We start from the raw sequence: 18,562 nt of genomic DNA, 5'->3' as shown, positions 1-18,562 counted from the left end.
GGTTATGGATATATTGGAGAAATGAGTTGCAAATTTAGGGGCTTTAAAAAAAAATCATACTGTGCACACAGTCCAAGGTACATTTTCACCTCACCTGCTCAGGACTAAAAAGCATGAAATTTCTGTGCAACACACCAAGCTTTAAGGCTCCAGATCTGCCTTTCCCTTCCAGTTTTGTCCTATGGGTAGAACTCACAGCACACATGATTGTGCACAGGCTGTTTAGGAAATTTTTTATAGCAATAATCACAGCAAAACTATTAATACAAAGCTAACTGAGATTACTCAGGTTACCTTTCTAAAGAAAACATTCAATGCATCTTTAAAGAGGAGCTGGCTATTAAAAACATTCTTCTACTTGAGAAAGGCCCCTAAGTGAAAATAAATAGCTTTTGGACGTCCAGGTTACAGATGTGCTCTACGCCAGCATCATTCTGCTTTTGAAAGCAAAAATAAAAAGCGTGCTGTAAGGGAAAGAAGGATGGGAGGAAGAAATCTGTCTCCTACATCGCTGATGCACCTACCTACAGGTGAGTGCTACTTTAGATGAGACACTGATAACACTGTGCTCTCTTCTGCAAAGTACAGAATAGATAGAAGTTATAGAACATTAAGAAATCATTTGGGTTATTCTGAAAGCTCTTTGGGGCCAAAACCAGTGTCAAGTACTTCAGTGACAATGGGCACCCAAAGGGGAGAGAGCAGATTTGGGCTGGTGTTTGCCCTCCCTGCATTTGCTCTCTTTTCAGTAGGTAACCTGCCATCCTCCAAACAAGCCAACTGCCATCGCGGCTAGGCCAAGAAGCAGAAGTTAAAATAGAAAAATCAGCATTTGCTGTGTACGCAGTTGCCAAGAAGCTATTTCTCCTCGCCTGTGTAAATAAATTGCCGTTCAGCAATGGTTGGCTTGCTCTGAAAGACTTGCGGGGAAGCTAAGCGCTATCACCGTGCTATTGCTGGAGGAAAGAGGAGGCACGGGTGGGAGCGTGGCCAACAGATGCCCCATCCCCAGATCCTCCAATACTTGGGCTGAATGAGACCCAGGGTGTTCGTGCACGCTGAAATGGCTGCTTGCCGTCACAGCCAGCATCATGGGAGTGATTGCTGACCCTGCCGGAGCGATATAAATGCTGTCCCCATTCCAAGGCCAAACTCCATGTAGATGGGCTTACTGGGAAATCTGTCTTCTTATCGCAGCTGATCATACGTGTTTGTTAGGTATTGTACAGAGACACCTATTGACTGCTATAGCTGCCTGTGAAGCAGATTAAATACTTCTGACAAAACTTGAACTGTGAAACGTGAAACTAGGATTATTGGCTACAACTGTACTCGCCACAATTTGTTTGTTCTGACTGGTAAGAGAGTCTGGTGTGAGGAGAGGAAAAAAAAAGTTATAGAAACTCTACGCAGAGCATCTGACTAATAAAACCAAACACAAAAATGCATCCTTATTCTGTGTTCCCTCAGCTGGCACCATAAAAAGCTCCACCAGGTGGTGGGATTAACAGCACTTTAAATTTTCTGTGGAGCTGGATTTGCTCTTACTCCTCTGCTTTCAAAAGCACATTTCTGCTTCACCACACTTTCAAAAATACTTTTGAAAGAAGCTCTTAATAAAAACATATTATTGCTATCATTACAATGTTTACATTTACAATGTATCTGGGATAAAAGATGCTGTTGTAGCCAAGAAGATGGAACTGCTATCTACATGACCCTAATTTCCCCTCAAATAACTCCCAGTTTTCCATCAAAAGAAAATCAAATTGATAAGCAGATACAAAGCCTTAAACAAAGTGATGTTTAGTGTTAAAAGTTCCCTTCCTCAGCTGAGATGCTATCACCATTACTAATATCATCAAGTTTGGAAGAAAAACTGCAAGCAAGGCTGCAGGTACCTTTCTGGTCGGGATGCGTGAAAAATTCGTACAAACAGCTGTCTCTACTGCACAGTCCAACTGTGCACAAATTGAGTGAGCCAAAAGAATAGGGAATTGGATTTTTCTCTCCTTTTGCTTTGTCCGAGACTGTGCTCTTACATGCTACTAGCAGAAAGGTAAAATACAAGTATATCAGACAGGAGTGTACTTTAAAAAAACTATTGTTATTGAGGGAAAAAAAACAGGTTTGGGAGGACCACAGTCTGGGGCTTTGTCTTTGCTGAGGCAAAGGATTTAAACCTGCTGAAATGTTATCCTACAGCAGCACCAAAATAGAGTAAATAAAGTGAGAAATCGGCAGAGGAAGAGCACCAAGTTCACTGTGGACCCACACTGGGGTTTTTACTGTTTCAGGGATAATCAAGAAAACAAGTGCCCTTAACTTATTAAAAAAAATAATCCACCTTTTTTTTATCCGGTCATTCCCTTCTCCACCCCCCAGCCTCAGCCTGGAAGTGCGTTCAAACAGATTAGAAGCTATCAAGTTCCTAGAAGGGACCTCAAGCACAGCCATGCCCTGCAGATAGCCACCGGCCGCTGCCAAAAGCCAGAGAGGGGCCCTGGGACAAACCCCAGATTCTAACCGGAGAGCAGCTCTGCAGATCCCTTACAAACAGTGGGCAGAGCCCCACGGGCTTTGGACAAAGCCCTAAGAATTGAGGAGGGGTGAACATATCGGCTGCAGAAGGCCCTGGCTGGCATGGACCACACAGGACACTAGGAGCGGAGATCCAAGTGTTTCAAAGCAGATGCTTCCCACGACCACCCCTCCAGCTACAGCCATGTCAATAACCCCCAGGAGGAGCGTGCTGCTGCTAACTGAGTATCTTCTGAACTGCCAAGCGGCAGGAAGGCTGCTTAGAGGCGGCTGGCTCTTCATTTTCCCTTCTGTCACCGAAGGGCACCAATGTAAAGGAACTCCTGGGGACAGGACCAGAGCGAAAGGTGGAGTTTCTTTTTCATATCCTCGAATTTCCTGTCTCTTTTCCACACTGAAGTTTAATTTCCTTTTCAAAAAGAGCTTTTGGAGCTTATGAAAATTGACCCAAAAGATTACAAGGGCTTTGTCACCCTTCCAATCTCTCTGAAGGATCCATAATTAGGGAGGTTTTTCCTTTAACATGTGTGCCCAGCAGGCAAATATATAATTTAGACTTACAATTATATGAAAGAGTTATTTCTGTGTATTGGACACATACACACTCAACCTTGACAAATAGTTGAAAAATCCTGCAAGTCTCAAAGGAGTAAATATGCATCCAGGCATTTTATTTTTGTATTTTTTAACTAGTTTGTTTTCTGTTTCTGCCAAAACTAAAATCAATCATTACAAGGACAAAGGTTCCACGCTCGCTGCTGAGACATCTCCAGCGCAACACCAACACACCTAACAAACAAACTCGGAGATTAGTTATTTATACTCCGCTGGAGACTCATTCTGCGAGCAGGGATGTGCTGGTACCTCAGGCAGCCAGCCTGCTTTCCCCTAACGGAGCAACACTGCCTTCCCTCCCTCGCCGCACAGCCCACCCAAGTGAAAAAAAAAAAATAAGCAAAGAAATGAATCCATACAAACAGCGGGGTGTGGGACTCCGTTAGGCTTCTCCCCAGCCACCCAGCCACGGAAGGGGGCTGCCCGGAGCCTCTCCGTGCCCCCCAGCCCACCTCTGCCCCTCTCCGGGGATTTTTGGGGGGCGCAGCCCGGCGGGATGGGGCGCAGCCGCCCCGCTCCGGAGCGGCCGGCGGAGGATGCTGCGGGCTCCGGCGGGGCCACCCTCTGCTTCCAGATGATCACAATAACACCGCCACCCCCCCTCCTCCCCCAAAAAAATAAATAATAATAACAACCAACTTAAGCGAACGAGGAGCAGCAGGGGGAGCGGGAGGATTTGCAGGTAAGCGGGGGAGGAGGAGAAGGAAGAGGAGGGAGCCCGGTACTCACGGCGGGGCGCCGGGGGCCGGCTGGCGGCCAAACCCCATGGCCGGGGAAAGGGCGAACCGATCGCTGCCGGCTCCTCGCCGAGCTGCTGCAGCCTCCGCTCCCCCGTCCCTCCCCTTCCCTCCCCGGCAGGGCTTCCTGCCCGCTCATATAGCGCGCCCCCAGCCACGTGGAAGGAGCCGGGGCCCCCGGCGGCTCCTCCTCGGAGCCGGGCGAGGCGGAGCCGCCCCCTTCTGCCCCCCCCCCCTCCGCCCCCCTTTCCGCGGCTCTCCGCGGTGCTGCGCGGCTGCTGCGCGGCGCAGGAGGCGCGGGGCGCGCAGGAGGCGAGATGCGCGCACAGCCCGTCCCCGCCGGCCGCCAGCCCAAACTTCGCCCCCGCCCCATCCACCGAGGCGAAATACCTGCTCCTGACACCGCCCTGCGTCGCCCCCCCCCCCCCCCGAAACGCTTTCGCCCCCCCTCGTTTTCCCCTCCGCGCCCCAAAAGCTCTCCTTGTCTGAAAATTGCGCCCGCGCGGATCCCCGGCGCCGAGCGCAGGAGGGGAAGCGGAGAGAAATTCAGGGCTTCCCGTGGGGAGAGCGCGTTTTGCGTCATTAATGATGATTAAAACAAAAAAAAAAAAAAAGAGCACATAGTAAATAATGCATTCTTCGCGTCCAGCATCTGACGTTTTTAAGGTTACTATAAAATGCTGCGGAATTAAAAAGCGTCGTTAAAGAACCCCCAGACAGATACTTGCAACTGGTAAAGTGTCTGGTGAAACTATTTAACGACGCAATGCCGGCTTTAGGCACCTATCCTGTGGGTGCTCAAAGTCCGTGCAGGTTTCAGCCTCACCGACTTGTTTCCACTCCCTCACTTCTCTGGATTGTCCAGCTTTTCATTTCTATTTTAACTCCGGGATTGCAATTAAAAAAGAAATCCTTTGGATTATTCTGAAAGCTCTTTGAGGCCAAAACCAGTGTCAAGTGTTTCAGCAAGATGTAACAATGGGCACCCCAAGGGGAGAGAGCAGATTTGGGCTGGTGTTTGCCCTCCCTGCATTTGCTCTCTTTTCAGTAGGTAACCTGCCATCCTCCAAACAAGCCAACTGCCATCGCGGCTAGGCCAAGAAGCAGAAGTTAAAATAGAAAAATCAGCATTTGCTGTGTACGCAGTTGCCAAGAAGCTATTTCTCCTCGCCTGTGTAAATAAATTGCTGTTCAGCAATGGCTGGCTTGCTCTGAAAGACTCGCGGGGAAGCTAAGCGCTATCACCGTGCTATTGCTGGAGGAAAGAGGAGGCACGGGTGGGAGCATGGCCAACAGATGCCCCATCCCCAGATCCTCCAATACTTGGGCTGAATAAGACCCAAGGTGTTCGTGCACGCTGAAATGCACTGCAATGGCTGCTTGCCGTCACAGCCAGCATCATGGGAACGATTGCTGACCCTGCCGGAGCGATATAAATGCTGTCCCCATTCCAAGGCCAAACTCCATGTAGATGGGCTTACTGGGAAATCTGTCTTCTTATCGCAGCTGATCATACGTGTTTGTTAGGTATTGTACAGAGACACCTATTGACTGCTATAGCTGCCTGTGAAGCAGATTAAATACTTCTGAAAAAAAAAATTTTGTAACCGTGAAACTAGGATTATTGGCCACAACTGAACTCTGAACTCTGAACTCTGTTCTGACTGGTAAGAGAGACAGGTCATCTACATATATGTTATTTCTGCTGAGAAAATGAACAATATTCTTTATTTAGATGCGCAAGAGGCACTGCAGTTACTTTACACAAATGTCTTCATTAGAACAATGTAATAAGTAGTGAAAACAAGAACGTGAACTTTATAAAGGTATCTGATAGCAATTGACTTTGCCATATTTGATAGATGGTTTGATCTCAGCCAGTTAGGTCATCTTGCCTTATTTACTTATTTATTTATGTTGCAAACTAAACACTGAACTGCTGTCCTATCTGTTCAGATTTCTCAGAACTGCCGTGGTGTCCTCTGATCCTAAGCCTGCTGTGGCAGCTGAGAACTGCTCAGAGGTTTGAAACAGGTATTTAGATCAGGTCCTCAGCAGCCTCCACAGTGTCCAGAATCTGACTCCGGGGTTAAGGTGCTTTAAAAATCAAGGAGGAAAGAACCCAAAAAGGCATGCAGCATCTTCCTCTGGTTGCTGTTGGTGCTTGTATGGCAAGGAGATGGAAGAGCTCGGTGGGACTGAACGTACGGCCAGTGCTCTCAGCATCTGCTTCACAGCACCTAGATGCAGAACTGTGTCTGAGAGAGCTTTACATCAGTGCAGGATTTCCTTCGATGCCAAACAATTACACAGTGACACATTTTTACCTTCTAGGACTCATTAGTGCTGGACATGGGAGCATCCGCTGTGGGTGGCAGTTGTGATATGGCAGAACTTGCTCTCAATAAATATCTGGGAAAGGCAGAAAAACATTTCAGTGCTGTAGCACATAAAAACACACAGTAAATACCAAAAGCTTGATTTGCAGAAATAAGCAGCAAGTCTGGAGCTCAAGCCAAGCCCTTAGCAAACTCACATAAAAAAAAATCCCAGCAATGAAATACTGCTTTGCTTTTATATTCTTAGATAAATGATTTTTTTTTTTCCTACAAGGACAATATAAAGCCTGAGAGGAATAATAAACACGAAATAGGAATAAAACACAGTGAGGATATTAAAATAGATAAAACTATAGTACATCTCTCAGGATACAGGAAGTTAAATTCATGTAGAAACATTCATTGGCCACAAGGAATTTACTGCAAAACAAACAAATTACAAAAGTACATAAAAAAGAGGGTAAATATACGTAACCATATGGCAAAGAGGGACAGACGTGGTATACTTTTGGGGTGTTTTGTACACCTGTAACATACACAAACTCCCCAACATCAGTGACCATTCTAGGCAGTGCAGGTATCACCTGCAGAAAGGCACAGCAGTAAAATTCACCTGATTTATCTTCGTGCATCTTGATCCTGTCATGCCTCGAGTACTGTCTACTCCCAGCCACTTCAGCTGCAAATCCTCAGCTTTTCCCAAGCAAAGACTTAAAAACTTGTGCCTTAACTGATTGTGCTGTTATTAGCATCGTTTCATTTTATTTCATTTCAGCTGTCCCCCAGGATAATCAGGAATAAACCAGAAGGTGAGATTAGTCTTAGAGACAGAAAACAAATGTTGATGAGGTTGGAGTGTCTGTTAGACTTGTGTTTGAGTATCCAGACCACAAAAAGGATGGCAAGCAAAGCCTGTTAAAGAAACATTTTGACAAGGAAGCATTTTTCTGTGGCTCAAACAAAATAAATATAGTAACGCAGAACAACCTTTCCAAAGTCAGGCTTATGTGCTTGTCTGATCAGTACCAGCTAACTGTTTCATCTCTCCTGAATGTCACAGAAGCACACAAGCTGTGCCACCATGCAGTTTTTGAGACAAATGTTTTCCCCCGAAGGACAGCGCACACATACGAAGGGCTCTACATGCTATATTAAATTAAACACACTAACAAAGCAGCACACTAATTGCATGTGGAAGTCATCCGTTGGGTAAATGATGAGAAAAACAATGAACCACACCTGACAGATGTTAGTCACAGCTTAATTTACTGGGGAATGGCATTTATGTTCAATGGCAGAAATGCAGTATCATAAGCTACATAGGATAGAAAATATTTTTTTTTTCTTGCCAGGTGTAAAGGTTGAAATAACATTGCACAATCCCTTACAGCTGGTGGGACAAGCTGAGCAGGGCTAAATGGGGGTGGACAGGATTGCTCCAGGGAAGACAGGTGAGCGTTGTGCTGGGGTAGTGCTCCCATTAACCCACAGGGCTGGAGATCCACGTCAGGCAGAGTGTCTGAGATGTTACTAGAGAAAAAAAAAATCTAGCAATTGTAACGGTCTAGAAAAACTAAGTTTTCCATATGTAGACTGGAAAATATTTAGGTTGCATTATTTCTGTGAGCAAAAGCTAGTAGAATTATTCACTAAAGCAGCAGTAAGTCATCCACAATGCTGTTTTAGATCTGATAGTAACAAATGAGCTATTATAGAGGAACTTGCCATCAAAGATGACTGGGGAGTAACTGATCATGACTTTTTTCTTCTTAAGTTGTATGGCAAGATAAACAAACATAAGCAAGACTACAGCTACATTTTCCTGATTTCAGAAGGCCAAACTTGGGTAAACTAAGGAATTGCTTTAATGATTAGAGATGAGAGGTGGACACAAGAGCTCAAAGACTTGAAGATGGTCTTTCTGTAAACTAGATGGAGGCTGCACTCAGATCATAATCTACATCTAAGAAGTTGAACAGACAGTTATTTAGAAAATGAGAAGACAGTTAATCTAAGCTTAAACCAGCGTGATATAGAACAAATTCAGGAGGAAACATTAATTTAAGATCTGGAGATAAATGGAAAAATGGGATAAAAAGCAACCTGTATTTACCAACGGGAGATTAAACAAGAATAATTTGTAAGTGCATTTGAGACAGGAAGTGATTCTCAAGAGAAGATTCGTAGTAGGTTGTATTTATCTTTGATGAAGCAGGTGGAGTGGTACTACTTGGACTCTTGGTAGTTTTGCTAGAAGCTAAGAGTGGAATGAGACCGATAGGCCAAAGTGCGTGCATGCTGAGCAGGAGCTATCAGAAGTTATAGACAGAGCCAAAACATTATGTAAAAGTGGACTCAAAATAGCTTCTTGTGAAGAAATAGGGAAGAAAGCCCATCCTGCATTGTAAAGAAACCGGTGGCTCAAAATAAGCTTCATCCAAGGCTATCATGCCTTTGCACTGTCCCCAGCTTTCTCCATCTCTCTGGGAACATCCCTTTGGCCTGGTGCAAGGTGCTCACCTTCAGTTCCCAGCTGATCCAGAGCTTGCAGCCAGTGCTCAGAAACGTGGCTGCATAGCATGTCTTCATGCAACTGGAGAGGGTCTTGTCATCCAAGGTAAGCTAAAGGAGAAGCCCACTGTTGAGGAAGAGGAGTTAGCCAGCTAATACACGGCTCTCAGACATATAGGAAGACTTATCTGGGCTGGGGGTTGCTTCAAGGCTGGAAAGCAGCAAATTTGAGGAAGCTGACAATATGCACTTTAGACCAAGTGAAGTGAAGTGAAACACACCCTTAGGAATGAAAAAAACCATCTGCCTTGAGATAGGAGCTCTTTGTTTGCTTCCAATTAAGGAGGGGGAAGATTCTGGTATACAAGATGACTCTAAGCCGCCAGCCGGATGAAGCCGTGAAATGGGCAAATGAGATTTGCTCAGCCTAGCAAAATGAAAGCTGAGGGAGAACCCGATTGCTGTCAATTAATTGGGAAGTAAATGTCAGGGAAGTGAGGAATGCATAGCAGCTAAAGGAGCAATGAGTATCAGCTGCAGGTGAATACATTCGGGCTGTAAATTAAAATAGTGTTATTAACCAGTATGTAAAAAGACAAACTGATGCAAAAAATAAAGCCTCTACTGGAGAAGGGAGAGCAAACTCGCTGATGTTTACATATGGGGCTTGATGCATTCCCAGGGAAAAATTTATGATATGGTTTCCTGTATGAGTAAACAACTGATCTTAATGAATCAGACTTAAATCTCCTTATATAAGGAAATGTGGCTTGATGATGCTTATGCTCAAGGACGTACATCACTAGCAGGTGGCATCCGTTTAATTGCTCTGAAAAGAGTAAGAAAGACGTTACACAGCCTGGCAGAGATTCTGCTGACCCCAGCAAAGGCCACCTTCCAGGACCCTTTCCTAACTTCTCTGATGGTCAAAGGGATGTCTGGTTTACTCCTACGAGAGCACTGAGGTTATGACCAGACCGAAGAAAGCTGCGAATAGGAAACTGCTTGTCATAGGAAGTGCTATTGAGATCTGTTATTATTAATATGTTCGCATAATCAAGCACATTCTATGCAACATTAAAGTTTCCCACAGATTTATTGTTCCAGAATGTAGTTTCTAAATACTTCAGTTTTGGCAGAAGAGAGATTTTCATGAAAAAATAAATAAATAAATAAATAAATTAATGAAAATGAGGCCAGCTTGTATGGCGCAGTAGTGTTTTTAAAGCAAAACATGAGCTACTGTTCAGTTTCCTTCATTACTGCTAGTTTGTGTCACTGAATGTACTTTTTATCTTTACTGTCTTTTTCCTTCCTTCAATTGTACTTCGAGCAGTTTGAGAAGTCAAAAGAAGTTTTGATCAAGATATGAGGGGGAAAAAAAACACCCTGCTGCAGTACTGGCTGACATTCCAGGTTCACCGCTGCTAATTAGAAAAGGATGTGCTTCAAAGTAAGCTTCGTGAATTCATACAAGGCTGCAATGCCTTTGCAATTTCCCCACTCTTCCACCATTATTCCAAGAAAGCATTTTTCCCTGGTGGAGGTTGCTCCCACACCATGTGCCTGAGCACTGAGACCTGATCCATTAATGACTGCAGACACTAGGGCTACATCCTCAGCGTAAATCAGCTTTTTTATCAGCTTCCATAGGTCTATGATGATCAGCATCAGGCAGGGATCTACCTTCATCTTTTATTTTGTAGGACACTCATTTTGTCTTTGCTTTCTTCTGCCATCCACATTATTAAAATTTCCATCCAAGTATCAGCCCCATGTAAAGTACACATCATAGGAATGCAGATCGTAAGCAAGGAGCTGAAAATAAGCAATTGTCTAGGAAAAAAAATGCTGGGCTGTTACAACCCTTTTTTTTTTTTTTTCCCATTGTATCTCCATAGATCTTCTCACTGACATATCCTTCCCCTCTTGACTTCAGAAATACACGCATCCTGTCGCATTTAAAATGCTGTTTTCTGTTCCCTTCTTTGTGCTGTATCAAAGCCTATGTGCTGCCATCACTGGGCAATATCTGTATCTCTCATACTGAGATTGTTCCTAGCAGTCCCCATCATGGATCAAGGACCTAGCCAGTATGCACACACTTTTACTGCTGCAGCTGCCTTATACTCCAGCCACTCCTCCCCGAGGAGCAGTTGCATTAGAGCTATTACCCTTATGGGGTGCTCTCGTGGCTCAGAGAAGAGAGATGCAGCTTCAGTCAAAATATTTTCTTGTTTTAGACCAAGAAAAACGAGCAAAGCAGGAACCACCATGGATAAAGACACCAGGACTGAGCGCAGCTCATACTCTATCTCCCAGCTGCCTGCTGCAGTAATTCTGCTTCTTACAGGAGGCAGAGGAGCTGGCTGGCACCAGGCCACGTGAGGCAGTAGATATTCTACTGAATCCTCTAAGATCGGAACTGAGCCTGAAGCTCATAGCCCAGGGCAAATATCTCTCTTTATCTCAAAAACTAGATGGTTAAGGGCGCTGGTACCAGCTGAAGGGGGCTGAACACGCTCAGTCCCTAAATCTTCATTTGTCACTTAAAGGAGATATGAGTAAGGAGACATTGCTTCCAGGGGTGGAACCTCAGAAGACTTGGCCCTTTCTGCTTGTGAAGTTGTTTCTAAATGTGCAGACCAAATCCTTGTTATCACTCCCACAATAATGTAAGGCATAGTTATGGTCAAAAAGGATCACATCTCTTTTTTATTTTATTTTTTTGAGTAGACCAAAGAACCTACTACATTTTCATGTGTTCTTTTTGTTTGATTGTTTGTTTGGGTGGCTGGCTGGTTGGTTGTGTTGGGTTTTTTTGTTTGTTTGTTTTTGTTTGGGTTTTTTTGACCGTTTTATTTGTTTTCTTTGTGTGTGTTTGTTTCCCAGCAGAGTGCAAGGGAGTAAGGACTTCTCAGTATGCAACCTTTAAAATAAATCTAAGACAGGGATCAGCTGAAGGGTCTGGATGAGGCATCTGATCTGATTTCTGGAGCAGCATACTCCACAGGAGTTTACCCAGTTAGCCCTTATTAAGTCGAACAAAGAGTTTTGGTCTGAACAGGTGTTTTAAAAAGACATCAAAGGCTCAAAGAGACAAAGAAGTGCTCTCTTCTCCTGCTACTATGTGACAACAGGCTTTCTCAATCACTGTACAAAAATAAATTAAATAAATAAATAAATAAATAAAACACTACCTGGAGGTATCTGGTAGTTTCAGCTTCCAGCTGTTAATCCTTATTTATCTCTGCTGGACAACAATGCCCACTGGAAATAAATGTCTCCATTTGAAGGTCCTCGGTACTCTAATCAAGTTAAAACTGTGATCTTGTAATGGATTAAGAACACTGAGCTTTTTCAGGTGGGATATCTCTGACCAGATGTGAACTTCTTCCCAACAGATGGCTACAGAGCGCTGCTCACCATTGCCTCCCTTTGCAGGCAGCACAGAGAAATGAGTCTTTCCAGAATGAAGTTCCTCTCATCCTAAAGTGGCTGTTTAAAACAGACTAGATAAATGTCCCTCACAGCATTTCTATTTCTCTCTAGCAACAGCAAAGGAAGCCTGTGGTGACTACCTCCCGTGTCAATGCCTATTAAAGACCTTTGTATTTAGGCAAGATGGATCTGACTCTCCAGCTAAGTCATTTTTCCAGCTTTGAATCATTTCCTTGGCTTTCCCCTCTGCACCTCACACAGATGAGACTTAGAAACATCTCGAGCAGATGCAGGACTTTAATTCCTATATATGAGGATGCCTACCTCTTAAGTCCTGGGACTGTGCAGTGGTGTGGTTCAGTGAAAATTTGGTTAGGGATTCACAGATTCACAGATTTCTCTAGGTTGGAAGAGACCTCAAGATCATCGAGTCCAACCTCCGACCTAACACTAAGTACTCCACTAAACCATATCCCTAAGCTCTACATCTAAACGTCTTTTAAAGACCTCCAGGGATGGTGACTCCACCACCTCCCTGGGCAGCCCGTTCCAATGCTTAATAAAGCAGATATATAGCTGGATTTCAGTATACATGTTGTCCACAGTCTGCGTTTTTCACTGATCGTACCTTCTTGATGACGTACACGCGGCACTAATGAGAAAACACCTTAATACTTAGGGTCCTCCTGGAAAAATAGACTAGATTATGCAAATACTAATCTTGATATTTTTGTTCCATATCCATTTTCCATTTTTCTGATATTAACATCCACTGCAGCATCACAGACTTCAGCTCCTTCCATCCAACTTGGTTTTCTAGCATCAGCTGTATCTAATAACACCAGCTCAGCCACTAGCCCAGCCAGACAGCTGCCAGATGTGTTTTTTTTAAATAAATACTAACATCTGTCAAATTGTGCAGCAGAGAGCAATGAATCCATCCTTAATTTTTTTTTTCCTCCTCCAGTTGAAGAAGACAACCAAAGAATTACACAATCTCTGAAACAAAAGACAAAGCATTCATGTAGCTGGGCTGGTTCCCTTTATTTTAAATCAAGTGTATTTAAATGTCAGCGTGTTAACCATCACTCCATAGTGTTTTATTAGGTCTGAAGAAAAGGAGTAATGCAAATCTTTTCTCTTGACCAACAACTTAACCCTGCTTAACCTCTCATGTGATAAATATTATCTCTTTTACATAATTACACGCTGCTTGCTCACCTGGGCAGCAGGCAAGGCTAAATAGGAACTTGAATGTGTTGCTGGCTAGGAGAAATGAAAAGAGCTTTTTGTTTCTTTGTTTTGTTTCTTTGTTTGTTTTTCCCCATCAGAACCCTGCTCTTCCCTTTGGGGGTCTTCTACCACAACTTGTAGGAACAGCTCAGGCATGCCCCATTCCTGGTTTGTCCCTCTCTCCCCTCTGTCTTCCCTAATCTCTCTCCATCCCTGTCTTCTCCTCTCTGTTGTGTTTACTACCTCTGGCTGCAGACAATTTCAGGAAAACGGGTGGCACTTCTGAAGAAGTTTTTTTGTTGTTGTTGTTGTTTTTTTTTTTTTTTTTTACCTACATCTGCATCCCCACAGATGCCCAGGCCATGTTAGAGAACTGAGCTGCAGCCTAGACTTCCTGTGCTGTTTCTCATCAACTTCATCTTTACCTGTAAACTGGTCCCATACATACAATGAAGGCAGATTGTACTGTTTACAGTGTTGCATCCTCACATGCTCATACCGTGTTTTTTTCGTTTGGTTGGTTTTCTGTTTCGGGGCTGGGGAGGCAAGAATGAATCATAGCAGAGTGGAGGTTCCTTACAAAGAATTGCATTTTCTTACTTTTTACTGCACAGTATTGTAGTCAGTGAGCTGAGACCACAAACAGACACACAGACACAGATCCCTCTGTGCTGTTGCGTGAGTGACTTATATCCATTTAGTTTTAGTCGATAGGGATCAACCTAAGTTAAATTGATATAACGTGGGCTTCGATCGATTTGAGAAGGTTCACACAACAGTTTGTGGTGGCTCAAATAATCATTTTTAAGATGTTTGTTACCTTTAGTTAAAAATTGGAACATAAGCTAGTTCTGGTGCTACAGATGAAACACGCTTAGGGGTGGTTCACTGCAAAGCCGCCAAGGACTCGGCAAAAGTGAAAATCTTGTGGGATAAATATGAAAGTGTTAGAGGCGTGAAATAATTCAGCAAGAATTCCAACCATGTCTGGTATTTTGAAACTAATCTTTACTTAGCTAATATAATCCTGCATTAAAAAAAAAAAAAATGGTGTTCACTTCTCCCTTTATTTTACTGCTTTCTATTTATATCAAAAGACTTTTATAATCATCTGTTCACAACATCATACAAACAATCCTATGACAATTGGAATAATGTTTCCTAGAGGATTACAGAAATTTGTAGAAAGAACCGTTGCTTCATGTGGGAACAATCAAATACTCATTGCAGGCATTTTTGTTCCTTAATCTTAATTTCTTTGTGCTGGTACCTTGATTTGTTTCTCAAATTTAACAGAGAAGGGTAAGAAGGCACTAAAAATCTAAAATTACAATGTAACCATATGGAAATATTAAGTTTAGGAAGTCTAAGCACTCAAACCAACTGTTCAGGGTATTTTCCCCTTAATGTGCTTACATAAATCACATTAGTTTTTATGAGAGTTATTTTTCAAATTTATAGACTTTTTCAGATGGATCTTCATCTCCCAAGGTAGCATATGCAGAGGCTGAGTGTGTTTCTACAAATTAAAGACTTCAGAGTTCAAATTTAAACTCTGACTCTGTATTTGTGGGTGTCATTGGCTACACCAGTTATGACCAGACTTTTGGAAATAGCTTTTAGTTTTTAATGCCCAGCTTTAGAAAGCTGAATTGCCATTTCTGAATGCCAAGCATTCAAATTACTTATGTGACGTGCAATATTTTTGTGGTAGTTGTAGAACTGGTGTGTGCTATGGCTTCATTTACAACAAAATAGAAGGGAGAAAAAAAATCTGCTGTTACCTGAGCAAACACAGTGCATCGGAAGTGTTGTCTTGTCATGGGCTTCTCATTAGTGCTTTACTGAAATCCCTCATTTCTGGAAATAGGTGATTTGGGGAAGATCTAGTTATTTGGGAGAAAAAGCACATTTATAGCTTTGATGAGTGTACTGAATGTTCCCCAAAGGTTTAGAAAGCAGAAGGCATATAAAAACTTTCCAACGTTTATTATAGTATTGAATAAAGAAATATTTTAATATCGATGTGGGGATTTGGGGATGGCATAGTTCATGGGTTTTGAATTTGGCATTATTGTGAAAATCAGTGAGAATCTCTGGAGCACATTTGGCTTGACTAAACCCAAGAGGAAAAAACAATGCGTGGCGAAGCTTCCTCCCCACCCAACCCACAGCGGGTGCCCCCAGCGGGGCCGATTCCCAGCCCTCGCTGCTATTTGCCGTCCACTTGAGTTGACTGGTGCTGCAGGCAGCTGGCCATGCCTGCAGAACGCAGCATGTTGAGGTGCTCACGAGAGGCTTCAGCTGCCCAGCTTGCAGTCAAGAAGCAGAAGACACATCAGATGGCGATCGGGCTCCGTCCACCTCGTGCATCCTGCCGGCCAAACCAGATTTTGCCTCGGAGCTCTTTAATTCGCCTTAACCCACCTTTTTTTGCACCACTCCCAGTGCAGGTATGGGTACAGATTTTGGAGGCACGGCTCATATTATACCACCTACATACAACCCCAAATTCACTGGTACCCGGAAGGTGAATCTAAACGTATTTACGACATAAATAAGATGAAAGTTTCTCACAATGAGGCCAATTAGTAAGTAGGCCAAATCAGTGAGCTATGCTGCTAGCTAGACCTACCCTTGGGGCAGAGTATGCATGCGTCCTGACTCATGCCTTGCTCGGTGCTTAGGAGTCTTGGGACTTTGTTTACAACACTCCTTATTGCCCTGGTGAGGCCTGGACATTCTTCAGAAAAAGGAGGAGAGCAAAGGTTTACCAAACGGTTGGCGTACTTGTCAAGAAGCTCTTGTTCCACCCTCCATATGGACAGCGGCTCACGCAGCCGTGGCAGGGTGCCTTTAGCTGCTGGCTCTCAGCACAGGCTGGATGGAGACCTTGATCCCTGCTCCTATGCGCTTGCACACCCTCCATGAGGTGAATTAACTCCTTAGGGATAGGCTGCATAACATACTTGAGTCTTTATGTCTCTTCTATTTTGTTCTCTTTTCTCTTGGCTAAGAGAGAGATATCAACAGTATTTCTTCTGAGCAAGTCCAAGGTCCACCGTCTTCCCTCCGAGGTAGGAATCGTGCTGATTTTTGTGCTATAATTTGGACACGAGAGTATTGAGATGGGAGGTATTCCAGGCCAAAGCCAAGCCCACCTTCTAACATCCCTTTACTGAGGGCAGTGAGGTGTTATCCATCTTTACCCAAAGCTTAGAGTTTAAGACAATTCTGTGCCATCTGAAAGATGCTCAGCCATGATCCATGGGCTTGGTGTGGGAAGCAGTGATGAAACACTGATGTACAGTATGCACGAGGTCAGCAGAGATGACCACCAGGACCACTTCTAGCCTTACTGTCACTATTACTCTTCTTCTTGTCCTACGTAATGCCTGACTCAAGGCTCCTCAGACCTTCCTGTGTTTTTTTTTTTTTTTGCTTGTTTGTTTGTTTCAATATCACATTTCCATCAGTCTTGAGAAAGATTTAGGATTGCTTGGCTCTGGGTTTTAAGTGTTTTCCTTTCCAGCTGTGGTTTGGTTCCTGCACCCCAAAATGAGCATTTCTATTCCAGTTCAGGCTTTTGCAGCTATGAAGTGCTTTGAATAACCAAACCCTCCCTTTGGTTCTTCCTTAATGTGGGTGGGTTGGACGGCAGGTCAATGAACACGAAGAGTCACAGCTACCTAATTTTTTGTATTATTGATGTGAACTGGTGATTGTGCCATTCAGACTGAGACAACATCGACATGCAGTGATAAAGCAAGAGGCACTGTGTGATTGCACAGGATGTTTCTGTTTGCTTGTTTTGGTTGCTTGCTTTTTGCTTTTTTTTTGGTTTTGTTTTGTTCTGTTTGGTTTTGTTTTGTTTTGCCTGGAAGCCCACTCTTCTGCTTCTACTTATTGTGGGAAATACTTTTTTCTCTTTCTTTGCTTAAACAGTTAAATACAGCAGTAGCTCATGATCTGCAGTATTGGGAGCAAGTAAATATCTTGAACTGGGCAGTTACCTGGATTATATTTCAGTGAGACAAAAATTACTTCTCTGTGTTAGAGAAAAGAAGAAATTCCTTTCCAGTTTTAATGGCAGGTAACCTGTGCTGGAAAATGAACTGTCCAACAAGATTTTTAAAAACTTACACCTCTTAGTGCAGTTCAGGTCTTATTCTCATCTCCTTTTCGGTTTCTTTCTTGGTTTCCGTTGCTGTTGCGGGTGGGGATTGTTGTGCTGCACTGGGAGGGCAGCAGATTTACAGCACACAGGAGTAGCTGCCAGATTTCTTTAGCTTAAATGGCATTAAAAGAAGTGCTTTCATTGAAGGAAAAAAGCAAAACAAAGAAGGATGAGGAGAAAGCCCATGTGAGGGAACCCAGCGTTGTTAACCATCTGGGGCTGCTCCATCCTGTGCAATAAGAGGTTTCATGGGAGACAGTTCCTTTGGAAATGCAGAGGTGTGACAGAGCTGAAAGCTCAGATACATCAGTGCATGCCCCAGCAGGCTTGGTGCTGCAGGACCACTGTGCTTGCTTAGGCTGGTTAAAACAATCTACTAATTTATCCTGAAGTTGTTGCCTTGATGTTGGTAGGGAACTCGGTGTTTGGAAGCCTCCTGTCTTTGCGGGCTTTGCACTTTCTCACCCCTGTCCCATCACCAGGAAACACCTTTAAAATGTCTCAAGCCATTCATTCCTCTTCTTCGCCATAACTCTGGAGCTGTATTTCTCTCAGACTCTCACAAGTGCCTCTGCAGCTCACAGCACCCTGCGCTCTCTCCTCAGCTGCCAGAGAGCTCCTGAGGTGCTTCAGACTCATTGGAAATTTGAAGAATATCCAAAGATATCCAAAGTATCTCCATAGATAAAGTCCTCAAAGATATTCATAAATCTCAGCAGTGCTTTTCAAAGCTACTCAATATCTAAAAATGCAGAAAGTGGGATTTTAAAATCCCCAACTGCTTAGGCATCCAACTTCCTTTGATCCCCCTAGACTTTTTTTTTTTTTTCTAATATTGGAAAGATTTTTGCATCTACAGAAACTTTTCAAAATCTACCCCAAAATGTTTTTTTCCAGACTGGTAATTTGTATTGGTCCAACATTGGTTAGTGTTTGTTGTGGTTTAACCCAGCAGGCAGCTAGGCACC

At 43.6% G+C, this 18,562-nt stretch overlaps 1 protein-coding gene and 1 long non-coding RNA gene across 4 annotated transcripts in view; both read right to left on the bottom strand.

Moving 5' to 3' along the window:
- The window catches only part of ST3GAL1 (ST3 beta-galactoside alpha-2,3-sialyltransferase 1), a 76,481-nt gene extending 72,400 nt beyond the window's left edge, over window positions 1-4,081 (bottom strand). Inside the window, exon 1 of the mRNA XM_083822578.1 lies at window positions 3,886-4,081. The gene's annotated coding sequence lies outside the window, so the exon portion shown is untranslated. The remainder of the gene's footprint in view (window positions 1-3,885) is intronic.
- A 1,321-nt stretch (window positions 4,082-5,402) lies between these two features.
- LOC310893193 lies at window positions 5,403-10,084 on the bottom strand. 3 transcript variants are annotated; one of them, XR_014578802.1, is made up of 4 exons: window positions 8,753-10,084; window positions 6,846-7,144; window positions 6,221-6,305; window positions 5,403-6,133 (listed from the first exon to the last, which is right to left on the bottom strand). It is a non-coding gene; the product is annotated as an uncharacterized lncRNA (long non-coding RNA). The 3 variants fall into 3 exon arrangements; XR_014578801.1 differs by having other exon boundaries at window positions 5,403-6,305; XR_014578803.1 differs by lacking the exon at window positions 6,846-7,144 and having other exon boundaries at window positions 5,403-6,305.
- Between the last annotated feature and the right edge of the window lie 8,478 nt (window positions 10,085-18,562).

Source organism: Anser anser, assembly GCF_964211835.1.
Source record: "Anser anser genome assembly, chromosome: 2".
NCBI lineage: Eukaryota > Metazoa > Chordata > Aves > Anseriformes > Anatidae > Anser > Anser anser.
Note: the sequence above shows the minus strand (reverse complement) of the source record. Positions and strands in the feature narration are given on the sequence as shown.